Source organism: Ochotona princeps, chromosome 1 (genome assembly GCF_030435755.1).
Source record: "Ochotona princeps isolate mOchPri1 chromosome 1, mOchPri1.hap1, whole genome shotgun sequence".
NCBI lineage: Eukaryota > Metazoa > Chordata > Mammalia > Lagomorpha > Ochotonidae > Ochotona > Ochotona princeps.
Genome location: NC_080832.1, coordinates 111,954,279 through 111,968,279, shown reverse-complemented (window position 1 = coordinate 111,968,279; position 14,001 = coordinate 111,954,279). Strand labels below are relative to the sequence as shown.

The 14,001-nt window shown below is 50.2% G+C and overlaps 1 protein-coding gene across 3 annotated transcripts in view; it reads left to right on the top strand.

Moving 5' to 3' along the window:
• The first annotated feature begins 9,982 nt into the window (after positions 1-9,982).
• Positions 9,983-14,001, top strand: part of PPARD (peroxisome proliferator activated receptor delta) — an 87,394-nt gene continuing 83,375 nt past the window's right edge. For all 3 annotated transcript variants that reach the window (XM_058664155.1, XM_058664154.1, XM_058664153.1), the window contains exons 1-2: positions 9,983-10,120; positions 13,683-13,766. The gene's annotated coding sequence lies outside the window, so the exon portion shown is untranslated. The remainder of the gene's footprint in view (positions 10,121-13,682; positions 13,767-14,001) is intronic.

Genomic DNA, 14,001 nt, shown 5'->3' with positions numbered 1-14,001 from the left:
GACTTGGAGGATTGGCATTGTGGCGTTGTGGGTGAATCCTCTGCCTGAGATACCAGCATCCCATATCAGAGCGCTAGTTCTGGTCCTGGGTGCTCTGCTTCCAATCCAGTTCCCTGGTGATGTGCCTGGGAAAGCAACAGAAGATGGCGCAACTGCTCGGGCCCCTGCAACCACATTGGCGACTCAGGTGGAATTCCTGGTTCCAACTTGGCCCCAGCCTGGGCTACTGCAAACATTTAGGAAATGAACCAGCAGATGGAACTCTCTTTCTCTCTGTAACTCTGCCTTTCAAACAAACACATAAGCAGAACTTTTTTTTTTAATGAAGGCTCTGAGCTAGATTGTGCAGGTGTTGAACCCAGCTCTGCTGCTCACTAAGTGATTGATTTTAGCAAAGTTTATTCATGTGTCTGTGCTAAGTTTTCACATGAGGAAATTGGAGATCATCATTGTATGAAGATTAGGTACTTGGCACCCGTGTTAGTATCAGCCGTTGATTGACTCTGTCCTACACTTGGCCTGTGTATTTAATTCTCATGACAGCTCTAAAGGCTGCCTGTCACTGTTGTCATTGTATACATGAACAAATTGAAGCTCAACTTGCTTTCAGACTCATGGACCTTGCTGTTCAGGGGGAATCTGAAAAGATTTACTTCCCCTTGCTCACCTGCCTCATTCACAACTAATCATCAGATCAAGTAGCATCTCCACCTTCCTACTCACACCCGTGCCTCTTTTCTCAATCCCATGCCTAGTGCCACACCTTAAGCCTTTGTCTCTGCTACTTCAGCGTTAATCTTTGATACCTCCATCTTGCCCTATGTCTAATTATTTTATTTTCCTGATTATTCTCAAAATCACCACTTAGTGGTCATTGTCCCATGGCTGCTGTCTTATTCTGCCTCTTGTCACCTCCCAACTAAACAATTATAACCGGTCTCCGCCTACCCCTTTCCCGCTTACTACCTGGCTAGAACTTCTCAAGTGTAGATGTGTCCTTGGCTGTTTCTAATTTCCAATTCTTTCGTGGTATCCTGGAGCTTTGTTCATTAACGTTCACACTCCTGTATATGGCAGACGAGGTTCATGACAAACTTGCCTAGCAGGGTCTTCTGAGCGTCGCCTTGTAGATCTCACAGTTCCCTTTCACATCCACCTGGTCTCATGCTGCCTGACTTTCCACCTCACTTCTTGTAACATTATCCAGAACTAAACATTTTCATCCCTTAAGGGCAGGGACATGTGTTCAACTTTGCCCTAGTGCCTAACTCAGTAGTCTTGTTCTTAGAAGTCAGCAATAAATATATATGTGAGTGGCTGAATGTCACATTGCAGAAAAGTAATGAAATATTTAAGACTCAAATTCTGCTCCACTCATTTGACAAATGTTTATTTTGAATTTTTAAAATTTATTTTCATTTGAAAAGCAGAATTTATACAGAGAGAAAAAGAAAACTTCCATCAATTGGTTTATTTAAAATAAGTACATCCATTTTTTTAGGATTTATTTTATTGAAAATGTAGAATGACAGAGAAAGAGATACAGAGAAAACGTTCTTCTGTCTGCAGGTTTACTCCCCCAAGTGGCTGCAACGGCCAGAGCTGAGCCAATCCAAAGCCAGGAGTCAGGAGCTTCTTCCACATCTCCCATATGAGTACAGGGTCCCAAGACTTTGGGCCATCCTCTACTGCTTTCCCAGGTCACAAGCAGGGAGCTGGATGGGAAGTAGAGCAGTTGAAACATGAATGTGCACCCTTATGGGATCCCAGTGTGTGTAAGGTAAGGCTTTAGCCACTGAGCTACCACATGGGGCTCATTAATAAATCTTTTTTAAAAATGTTTACTTATTTGAAAGATAGAGCATCAGAGAAGGAGGGAGAAGGTTTTCCATCTGCTTGCTCACTTTCCAAACAGCCACAACAGCCAGGTCTGGGCCAGGCTAAAGCCAAGAATCCAAAACTTCATCCAGGTCTCCCACATGGGTGTCAGGTGCCCAGCACTTGGGCCATTATCTGCCGCTTTCCCAGGTGCATTAGCAGGAAGCTGGATCAGAAGTGGGGGGAGTTAGGGCTTGAACTGTCATTCTGACACTAAGATGCCATTGACACAAATAGCTTAACTGTACCGTGATGCCAGTGTCCCACATTAGTAATAATTTTAATGATTACTCAAACCAGAAGAAAATTTCCCATCTAGAGTTTTATAGTTACATGAAACTGAGAAAAATTTATAATTGCAATGTATATGATTGCATAGATGGTGATCAAGAAGGCTCAGACATTAAAAAGTGTGTGACAATGAGATGAGATTGAGAGGAAAGTGGAATGGAGATGCGCATACAATATAAAATTTCTGATTGCTGAGCAAAACTATTTATGTGTTTTTCATTTTTATCTAAACCTCCTCTAATTTTTTTTTAATAAGGAGATAGATACTGAGTCACTATCCAAGTGCTCACAATGCCTGGGCCGGGCTACTGTGGAAGCTGACATGCAATCCATGTCTCCCACAAGCATGACAGGGACCCAACTATTTGAACTATTGCTATCTTCTAGGGTCTCTGTTAGTATGAAGTTAACTCAGGATCTCCAGCCATGTGGGTAGCAGCCACCCATATAGGATCCTGGCACTTGAAGGGAGAAAACCAACCAATCGAGCCATTGTGCCAGGCCCAGATGGCATAGGTTTTATATATTGCTTCAGGAAAGGTGAGGAGCTTATCTTAAAGACTACTATAAGAATGTATGTATAAAAAAGTCCCATGGGACCTGATTGTAGAGATGCTCAATAGCTAGGAAGAGTCTTGACTTTAGGTGGTAAGTCAACCCTGGACCCTCAGTTTCCTCAGCTGTATATGGGGATCATTCCAGGTTTTTGACTTGCCTATTGTGGGACGTAGACAGTTGACAGTTGAGGTGTGATACAATTAAATGAAGATCATCCTTTCAAGTGCCTGGTTGTGATCCACTCTAGGATAAGCGTGAGATGCTGTCAGCTCTGGGAGATATTACTAAGGGTTAAAAGATGTATCTTTTCTTTTTTTGTGGGAGATCACCCCTGGATCTCTGCCTGCTACCTGGTGGGCATGGCCTGAGACATAGCTTTTAGCCTTGCATACAGAAGGTGGCCTCTGATATGACTGGAATCGACGTACCTTCTAGTCAACAACAGTGTCATTTTGGGTGGGGGGACTGCTGGCAGACACCTCCCAGTTCTTTCCTTTTTTAGCCTTTATAAGCTTGTAATTTGTGCACAACGAACAGAGATCCCCCACTAGATTGTTCTGGTGGTTCTTTTTTTTTTTTAACAATTATTTTATTTTAATTGCAAAGTGAAATATACAAAGAGGAGGAGAGACAGAGAGAAAGATCTTCCATCTGATGATTTACTCCCCAAGTGACTGCAACAGCTGGAACTGAACCAATCTAAAGCCAGGAGCCAGAAACTTCCTCCGGTTCTCCCACATGTGTGCAGAGTCTCAAGATTTTGGGCCATCCTTGACTGCTTTCCCAGGCCACAAGCAGGGAGTTGGATGGGAAGCAGGACTGCCGGGATTAGAATCAGTGCCCCGGTGCATTCAAGGCGAGGACTTTAACCACAAGACCACCACACTGGGCCCTCTGGTGGTTCTTGTGGCCAAAACACACTATCATTTCATCCCTTGGTGGCCTTGGGGCATGCTGGCAGGATAAAGCCCAAGATACTTTGATTTATTTTATTGTATGAAAGACAAAGTTACTGAGAGAGAGAGAGCTTCCATCTACTGGTTTACTCCCCAAAATAGTAGCAATAGCCAGGGCTGGGACAAGTTGAAGTCAGGAGCTTGGAACTCTAACTGATCTCCCATGTGGGCCCCAAATACTTTTCCACTGCTTCCCCCAGGGATTACAAGCAGAATTGAAAGTGGGGCAGCCAGGTGTCAAGCCAGCACTCACACGGGTTGCCCACATTGTAGGCAGTGGCTTAACTTGCTGAACCACAAACTTGCTGGCTCTGAAGAAGGCATTTTCTAATATTTTGTTTCCAAGATTAGAAAATAATTCTTTTGCCCTTTCCAACAGTCTGGACAAAGGAAAGTTGTGTCCTACCTATGAAGTCCTTAGAGATATCCCTAAACTCTGGGGACCAATGGGAACCACAGCCTTTGTGGTCCCCAAATCATCCATCAGTCTTTCTCTTACTCTGCAGCTGGTATGTGAACAGGAATGGGGACATGGGCTGTAGGGCAGGGATGTCATACAACTCAATGGCAGGTGCCTACCTTGGTGCAGGAAGTGCCTGTTCAATGTGACCTCTCTGCAGTGAGAGGGAGGCTGATTGTAGGAGACTAAGCAGGCTCCCACCTCCCGGCCTGACTCTGAAATGGCCATGGAGAAGGTCCACAGATCCAGTGTACTCGGCAGCTCTTCATGACTGTTATGGACTGTCTGAGGCAACTTCACTTGATAAAGAGAAGTTGATTTTACCTCACAGTTCTGAAGGCTCTTAGTCCAACCCATGGCTAAGGGGGCTCCCACTGGTTTGGCCTTGGATGATGGTGTCCTTGCTGGCAAGGCCAACCTTGGCACAGATCCTCACAAGGCAGGAAGGCAGGGAACGCCTCGTTTGTCTCTGCATACGTGGTGTCTTTGCAAAGCCCCAAGAATGCCATCCAGGTGGCTCCACCCTAACAAGCCAATCCCATCACCTCTCAGACACTCCACATCCAAACACTGGGGTCACGTTCCCACCCTCTTCATACCATGGACATGGCAGGGCGACAAACCTGGGTGCAGCTTCTCATGCCACAGTCATCCAGGGACAGAGCAGCTGGACACAAGGGCACGGCTGGGGAAATGGGCTCCCTGGCTGGTTTGGAAAGGATTGCAGAGACTTGGCAAGGACCAACTTTTTCCACCTGGCTGCCCGGGGAGTTGGGGGGCAAATCTGCTGAAAAGGGAGATTCAGGGAAGCTCTTCTTATCTGGTTTTATGACTGAAGCAACAATCATGGGCCTATTAAAGCAGAAAATAAATAAATCTTTTAGTAGAATCTAGGGCCTAGTGCGATAGCCTAGCAGCTAAAGTCCTCACCTTGCACGGGCCAGGATCCCATATAGGCGTTTTAATCCCAGCAGCCCCACTTCCCATCCAGCTTACTGCTTGTGGCCTGGAAAAGCAGTGGAGGATGGCCCAAAGCCTTGGGACCCTGCACCTGCAAGGGAGACCTGGAAAAAGCTCCTGGCTCTTGGCTTTGGATTGGCTCAGCTCCAGCCGTTGCACTCACTTGGGGAGTGAATCATCGGATGGAAGATCTTTCTCTCTGTCTCTCCTCCTCTCTGTTATATCTGACTTTCCGATAAAAATATGTAATTATTTAAAAAAATGAAAGAATCCAGAGGAGCTCCTTGAAAGATCAAGAGCAGAAGGAAGTCAGAAGGCAGGCTGGGAAATCAGGAAGAATACTCCAAATCAGACCACACAGCAGGTCTGGGGAGGACACCCCGGTTGCCACCTCTGGACCCAGATGCTGCTGTCACCGCGGTTACCATGTGAGTATCACAGGGGGTGGGACGGAGGGGAGGCAAGGTGCTGGGAAGGAGGTGGAGCTCCCACCGCCGCTCCCCTCATGCTGGCTGCCAGTTCTTCACGTTCCCAGCTTCGTATGCATCTGACCCACCAGGCCTTCATCTTGCGGTGACACCCCCACTGCAAGGGAGGCTGGAAGAAACGCCCAATGTCTTCGTCTCCTCAGAAGCGGGAGTGCTGACAGTGGAAAGGAACTCAGAAGCTCTGACGGAACACAGGGCCAGCCTGGGGCAGCACGGATGCCCATGAGGAGCTGCTTTCTGAGGCCTGTGGGGAGAGACAGCCTCATCGTCTTCATAAGGCGATGGTACCACCTGATAGAGCCAGCACAGGGGAAGGGGACCAACATCAGAAGGGCTCATGTGTAGAACGCAATGTGCCTCAGTTTACCTCCAAGGAGAGATTACTGGGTGATAACAGCAGAGGGTACACTTTTTTTTTTGGCTCAATATGAAGAAAAGTTTCCTTTTGGGGTCCTAAAATCAAATGAACCATGTTTTTATTATGGAGGTGAAACAAACGCAGAGAGACAATAATTCACAGACCCACACAAGCTAAAGACAATGACTGGTAGCATTTCATTGCATTTTATTCTAGGATTTTCCCGGCTAACTTTTGGTTTTCCAGACCGTGATTTTACTCTATTCCTACTGTCATATTCCATCTTTTCCCACTTCATATCACCTCATAACATTTTCCCACTTTCTTACCAACTCATTTTAGTATCTTTAATGACTGTGTAATATTCTGCCAGGATACAGTATAACATACCTAGATTTCTTTGTTGTTAGAAATTCAATTTTCTTCAGATTTTATTTTTCAAATAATAATGTAAGGGGTATTTTTGTGCATGAAGTTTTTTTCTCTATTTAATATTATTTCCTCAGGACAGGCTACCCAAGTGGAACTACGAGATCTAAACATCTAAACATGTGAAGGTACTTCAGCGTTCACAGGAAAGGGCCAGTGTTGTGGCGTAGTATCCTACACGTATCCCATAAGGGCGCTGGTTCAAGTCTCAGCTGCTCTGTTTCACACCCTGCTGCCTGCTAAGGGCCTGGGAAAGGCAGCAGAAGATGGCCCAAGTGTTTGGATCCCTGCCACCCACGTGGGAGACCTGGAAGAAACTCCTGGTTCCTGGCTTTGGCCTGGCCCTGCCCTCACCGTTATGATCGTGAGGGGAGTGAGCCAGGGGATGCAAGATATCTCTCTGTCTTTCCTTTTCTCTCTGTAACTGTGACTTTCAAATAAAATTAAAAATGTTTAAAGTTCATGGAAAATTAGAATTAAAATACAAGTTTATTTTGATGAGAAATTCTTATAGTTTTTCAGACTATGTATTATAGATAAACATTTATTGATTTTTGCCTGAAAGGCAGATTTACAGAGAGGAGAGGCAGAGGGAAAGATTCTATCCATCTGCTGGTTCACTCCCCAGATGGCCGCAACAGCTGGAGATGAGCTGATCTAAAACCAGGAGACAGGAATTTCTTCTGTGTTTCCCACGGGGTGTAGGGTCCCAAGGACTGGGCCATCCTCTGCTGCTTTCCGAGGCCATAAGCAGAGAGCTGGATCAGAAGTGGAACAGCTGGAACACAAACCAGTGGGATGCGCTGCCACAGAGGATTAGCTTGCTATACCACCATACTGGTCCCACACAAAGTTTTTGAAGACCCCTTCATATGCATGTATTTCAACTGTTTCTGCACCAAAATAAACTTAACTTCCATTTTATTATTTATTTTACATTTTTAAGTTTTATTTATTTGAATGACAGAGTTGCAGAGAGCAACAGTGAGAGAGAGAATCGTGTATCTGCTGGTGAACTCACCAAATGGTCTCTGATGGCCAGGGCTGGGCCAGAATCGGGCCAGGATCCAGGAGGTTCTTCCAGGTCTCCCTCATGGGTACAGGAACCCAAGCACTTGGGACATCTTCCACTGCTTTTCCCAGGCCATTAGCAGGGAGCTGAATCAGAAGCAGAGCAGCTGGGACTTGAACAGGTGCCCATATGGGATGCTGCTATTACAGATGGCAGCCCCACCACCACGCTAGCGCCACAAACCAGTCTCTTTTGGACACAAGATGACAAAATTTCAGAGCCTGGGTGTTGGCAGGAACCCAAGCAACAAAGAACTATAGTTAAGATATCTCTTTTACCCTGGAATACCAGACGAGTTGTGTTTCCTGTTGAGTAGTTGGAAGAGAAGAAAGAATGGCAAGGCAAGTGGCGGGAAGAGAGCTGGTCATCTGGGTGAAGGCCAGGCCCTCCTGGGTGGAGAGCCAGGTAGAAAACCTCAGGGGCGGATGCGGAAAGGACTTTAAAGAACATCTGGAGCTCAGTTTATAAACTGTTTGCCATTCTCCACGTGCCCCGGGAGCCCAGAGCACAACGTCTTTGAACTCAGTAACGTTCTGTATGGGAAGAGGTGTGGCAGTTCTCAGGAAGGACTGAATTTGAGTTTCATTTTTGAGTTTTTTTTTTTTTTTTAAGATTTATTTTTTATTTTTTGAAAGGCAGAGCGACAGAGGGAGGAGGAGGATCTTCATCTGCTGGCTCACAGCAGTAGGAGCTGGGCCAGTCTGAAGCAGGGACAGGAGCTTCTTGTGGGTCTCCCTCCTGAGTACAGGAGCCTGTGGATTTGGGACACCGTCCAGTGCTTTCCCAGACACATGAGCAGGGAGCTGGAATGGAAATGGAGCAGCCTGAGTCTTGAACTGGTGCTATATAGGATGCTGTCATTGTAGCTGGAGGCTTAGCATGCTATGACACAACGGCAGCGTCCCTCTTTAAATTCTTATTTAATTTTATTTGAAAGGTAGAGAGATTTAAAAAAGACCAAAAGTCAACTCTCCAAAGGCCCTCAACCGCCAACGCTGGGGGGTGGGGGGAGTCAAAATCAGAAGCCCAGAACTCCAGGGAAGTCTCCCACCTGGGTAGCTTCAGCCATCGCCCTTGCTGCCCTGAGTGCGCATTCCCAGGAAGCTGAGACCAGACTCAACCTCTGGCCCTCCCGTATGGGAAGTGGGCAGCTCAAGCTGTGTCTTGACCACTGTGCCGAAAACTGGGCCTTTAGTTCCATCTCTAGATTAGTGGTGCATCAGGAGCCTGGCCCAGCAGGAACTCAGCAGCAGAAATACAGGAGAGGAAAATTCCTAGGAGGGGCTCGGACTGCTCCTGAAGAGATCAAGAAGGTCAGCACCTAAATTGCAAAGGTGACACACATTCATGTCAGAAAGAAGGTGCGTGAGTGCAGGGGTGGGTGGGAGAGCTCTCCTAATTCCATCTTGCAGCCATGTGAGGGTGTGGCACAAGGAGTGCCCGGGAGAGGAGCAGTGAGGTTGATCGGAGGGTCACAGGTAACCTGAGAGTCAAGTTTGGCTGGTCCCTGGATGACAAAGCCAGAATGATGCCTTTTAATCGTGTATCTGAGGGTTGTGGTAGCAGATCCCCTGCAGGACCTGAGTTAAGAATCGAGAACAGGGGCTTGGCGGTGTGGCCTAGCGGCTAAGGTCCTCGCCTTGAATGCCCTGGGATCCCATTTGGGCGCCGGTTCTAATCCCGGCAGCTCCACTTCCCATCCAGCTCCCTGCTTGTGGCCTGGGAAAGCAGTCGAGGACGGTCCAATGCATTGGGACCCTGCACCCGCGTGGGAGACACGGAAGAGGTTCCAAGTTCCCGGCTTCAGATCGGGGCAGCACCAGCCATTGCGCTCACTTGAGGACTGAATCATCGGATGGAAGATCTTCCTCTCTGTCTCTCCTCTCTGTATATCTGACTTTGCAATAAAAATAAATAAACCTAAAAAAAAAAGAATCGAGATTTTCAATAACATTAGAGAAGTAGTCCCCCATTTAGGAGGACAAGTGCACTAGAAAAGCACATGGTAAGATGGATGGGAGGTCCTGGACCCTACTAAGTCTCCAACTGCAGCAGCCTTCCAAAGGAAGAAATCTCTTACTTCGAAAAGTATAGGGTTTTTTTGCCCTGGACGGAGCACTCCTGTCGCGTTTGGAGACCAGCTCCTAGACTCCGCGTTGCTTCTCACCGCTAGTCACGTACCTTTTCTGGGCCTACTTCTTCCTCGGAAAGATGGGGAGTTTGTACCAGATGACCTTTAATTCCCCTTCCAGCCTTTTCAGATACCCGCTGGACTTGATGGACTTGATGGACTTGCTCCCTGGCGTTGTCAGATTCCTCCGCAGCCCCAGCTGCTTGCGCCAGAGGGCGCCGTCGGCGAGGAGGAGGAGGAGGAGGGGCGTTGCTTTGCCCGGCAGCGTGCAGTGGGCGGAGTGGCGCCATCAGGGCAGTCTCCAGCGGGCGCGGTGATTGGCCGCGACCGGGCGGAAGGGGGCGGGCCAGGCGGCGGGGATGGGGGCGGAGGGCCGAGCTGCGCGCTGACGTCTCCCGGAGTGGGGGCGGGGCTTCGGAGCGTGTGACGCCGCGGTCGCCGCGGAGCTCGGGGATTAATGGGAAAAGTTTTGGCAGGAGCCGGAGGATTCTGCGGAGCCTGCGGGACGGCTGCACTGGCGCGGGAGGCGCCCGGGACGGGTCAGTCCGGCTCGGGGGAGTCGGTGGGAGGGAGCGGGCAGGACAGCCGAGGATGGGGTTAGGGGGACGGCAGGACCGGGGGCGCCAGGCCCGGGAGCGGGGAACCGAGTCCCGGGGCGCTAGTGGGGTCCGCGCGTGATGCACCCCTTTTGGGGGTTCCCGGTGCTCTGGCTCTCGTCCGTGGCCCTGCTGGCTGGCGGGTGGGCGCGCCCCGCTGCTCTTGCACCCCTTCTCGCCCTCCCCCATAGCCGTGTGGCCCCGAATCCCGGCCTCCTTCCACCGGACTCCTCTGTCCCTCTCCTGGGGGGCCTGGTGGCCCCGTCTCCGGCCTGGGGTCCTTTCCTGTCCTCTTTCCTTTGACTGTGTCCTCTCCTTTCATCCCTGTGTGGGGTCTGCGGGTCCAGTGTGCTGTTGTCTGCTGGTGGTCCCCGAGGGCTTAGCCGCTGCCTCCCTGGTTATCCTGCTCTCCTGCCTTCATCCCCTCCACCTCGCCCCGTCCTGGCCCCCTTGACCGTCTTTCCCACCCGTGTCCCCTCAGCTGTCCTTGCTGCCTGACACAGTATTTCCGGAACCTCCGTCCCCTTTCTCAGGGGTGTTGCCTGCCCCTGGCTCCCTCCTGGAACCCTGCCTTGGCCTCCTTGTCTTGACGTCCCCGTAGTCCGTCGTCCCCGCTGTGTCCTGGTCATCCACCTCCCTTTTCCTTCTTGATTCCTTGTCCCGGCTTCCCGTAGAAGCTCAGGCCGAGTGGGTCCCCTTGGCATTCACCTGCCCTGCCCTGCCTGGCTGTGAATGAAGGGGCTGCCTGTCTGGGGTAAATTCCAGTTGTGTGTGTGTGTGTGTGTTGTCACTGGGGTGTTGCATCAGAGATGCTGTCCAATTTGCAGGTCATTTTTTTTTTTTTTCTCATCGCTGCTTTAAGGCCTCCCCTTTATGGTTCTGTTGACTTCCAGGAACCCTTGGGGAGAGACTGAGCACAGTTGGGTGTGCGCCAGGGGTAGCCGGAGGCCTCATCCAACTCCCTTCCCCTTCCAGGAAAACAGGATTCTGGGTCTTTCTGCTTCTGGGTTGTTGTGGAATGCCTGCAAAAACCTCTTGAGACCCCAGCACGACTCCTGTCCTTCCAGAAGCTGGAGTGCCAGGGGATTCCTGTGGTCGTCAAGCTTTTTCCTCTGTCCAGATTCCAGGAGACCTTTTCCTGTTTGAGTTTTGAACTAAGGTTGCTGGCAGGCTTCTGGCCCTTTCGTTATCGGTGGCTTGGACCAGCCGCTGGTTGACGCTCACCTTGTCTTTGATGTCTAGAAATAATGCCTCTGGTGTGGGTCCCCGGTCAGGGTCTCTGGCAATCTCTTCTTCCTCCTTGAGCTGTCTGGGAGCTTCATTTGCTGTAGACCCAAGAAGGGAGATGTACTCGGGGGTTGATCCTTTTGTCCATGCGTAGTGTGAGATATCAGCTTGATACGTGCCTGGGCAGGTTGTGTGGGGGTTGCATGAGTCAGACCTTGTCGGGGAACTTGAGTTCTCTTGCTTCTTGCCACACAGACCATCTTCCCTGGGACCAGCAAGCCCACCCCCTTCGTGGGATGCTTTTTCCCAGGGAGAAAAATCCTTCTTGGATGCTTTCCTTAACAGAGATCTCGTCAGGAGCTAACGGAACCTCTGTTCCTGGCCCCATCAGATCTTGGAGGATTCTGGAAGGGATGACCCACTCTCATGAGTGGATGTGAAAGCCCTTAGTGCCACCTGGCTCTGGGTCTCCTCTTTCGGAGCCAGAATTGGAGCCAGGATGAGCAGCCCTCAGGAGCTGTGGTAGAGAGCCAGCGGGACCAACTTGACCAGAGTGGAGTTTTATAATCCTGATGTGTGCTGACCCTTTCCAGTGAAAACATTAGGGTCAGGATGGCCCAAGTGCCCCTCTCCTGACTCTGACCCCCTCTTCTGCAGCCTTCATGAGGAGTATGGGAGTCGGGAGGGGGGAGTTGGGATAGAGCATCCCCTGTTCTTATGAAAAACATTCCTCCAGGTTTTCATGACTCCCCCACCCCTTTATTTTTCAATTTTGAGGTGGAGTTTGGCAGCCATTTAATTCAGTCTCTGGTTTCCAACAAGAGCTGTATCTGACAGCTTGCTCTTTGCTTACCTGGTTAGTAACATCTGCCGGGGCAGGCAGCGTGAGAGGGCTTGAGAAGGGGGCAAGCTCCTGGTCTACCTGGGGCGTCAGCATCCCTGCCGAGTGGCTTCTTGCAGTTCGTCCCCTCTGCCACCTGCTGATCTGCTGAGCAGGCAGGCAAGCTGATCTCTGACACAGGTTCCTGTTGATTGCTGTCTGCAGACCCGGGTCACCTAGCCTCTGTGTCTCTAACCCATGGCCAGACAGGCCCTGACAGCACTCTGCAGGCAGCGTGACCTTTCAGTTGCATGATAAACTGACTGCACCTTAGGTTGCCTGCTTTTCTCCTCACCTCTCCACCACTGCTCGCTTCCATATGCCCCAGCCCATTCAGCCCTGCAGCTCCACACCCATGTGTTCCCTTAGCTCCCTGCCTGAAGCACCCACTGGCTGAGAGGGCACCCAATGTTGCCTGGTCTGGGAGGCACCTGCTGTGGACACAGCGCGGCTGTCCTGCCTGTTGGGTAAGCTGTCCTCAGGGCTGGGCACCCTGGCGTGTCCTAGGACAGCATGGCTCCTCTTGGGAGGAATTAGAATTGTCGCTTCCGCAGGTTTCTGCTGCAGTGTCACCATGTTCCCCTCTGCACCCTTGGGTGCTCCTTGCAGGCTGGGTGGCCGGGCTATGTGCCCTGCTCCTCCTTTGGTAGGGTCTGGAAATGCCAGGAGCTGCTCCACAGCCCCATCCTCTGCTTCCATCCTACCTCCTTCTGGACTTTGTCTCATCTGGCTGTTGCTTGTATTATGTCAGAAGCCTGGCGCACAGTGCCCTGTCTGTGCCATGTTGTCCCAGATTGCCCAACGACTGCTTCTTGGAGGTGATTTGACGTCCTGAGCATTTTTTTTTTTCCCTCGGCCTCTGGAGCCAGGGGGAGGTGCGACTTGCAGCAAAATGCCAGGATGCCAGGGGAGGGCAGGAAGAGCGTGGGCTCTTGCCCCAGGTTTCGGACACGTGGAGCTTCTTTCCTTGGCAGATGGTTCCTGGCATTCAGAGCTCAGCAGGCTGGGGACTGGGGTGTGACTCCACGCCTTGTCTTCACGGGGCTTTGCTCAAGGAATCAGGCATGACTCAGGGCGTCTTGTATTCATGATCTGCCACCCATGGTGGAGTGTTGGGCAGCAGCTCCCTCTGCTCCACCCTGGTAAAGCCAGCGAAGCCAGTGTCTACTTGCCTGGAAATGAGCAGGCAACTTCCAGGGCTGGGGAGGTTTGCTGACTCAGGCTCAGAAGAACAGCATTTTAAGCTGCAGACGTGAGAGGGACAGCTGAGGAGCCAGATGGCCTAGGGAGCACTCTTGGAGCCCTGGTGTTTAATGATAACTCTCCAGTGCCGCTCATTTGACCCTGGTGCTGTTCAACTAATGAGGCTTTTTTTTTTTTTCTCTCTCTCTCCTGCAGTGTGGCTTGGCGTTTTGGGTATGTGTATAGTATTCACACAGTGGCTTCTGCTCACCAACAGATGAAGATAGATGTGCCAAAGAGGTAATGCTGTTTCCTTCCTCCATGGAGGCCTCTGACCGCTCAGGTGCCTGGTCCACATTGGGGATGTTAATATTGACTCAAGCTGCGTCTATGACCCCAGCTGCCTGTCATAGCCAATGACACCTGTCACACGTGATCGGTATTTCTCAGTTATTGAACATCTGTAGATGCTACAACATTTTTTTTTCCCTTAGAAGCATGATTTTTCACTTTTGCGTACACTAAAACATAAACT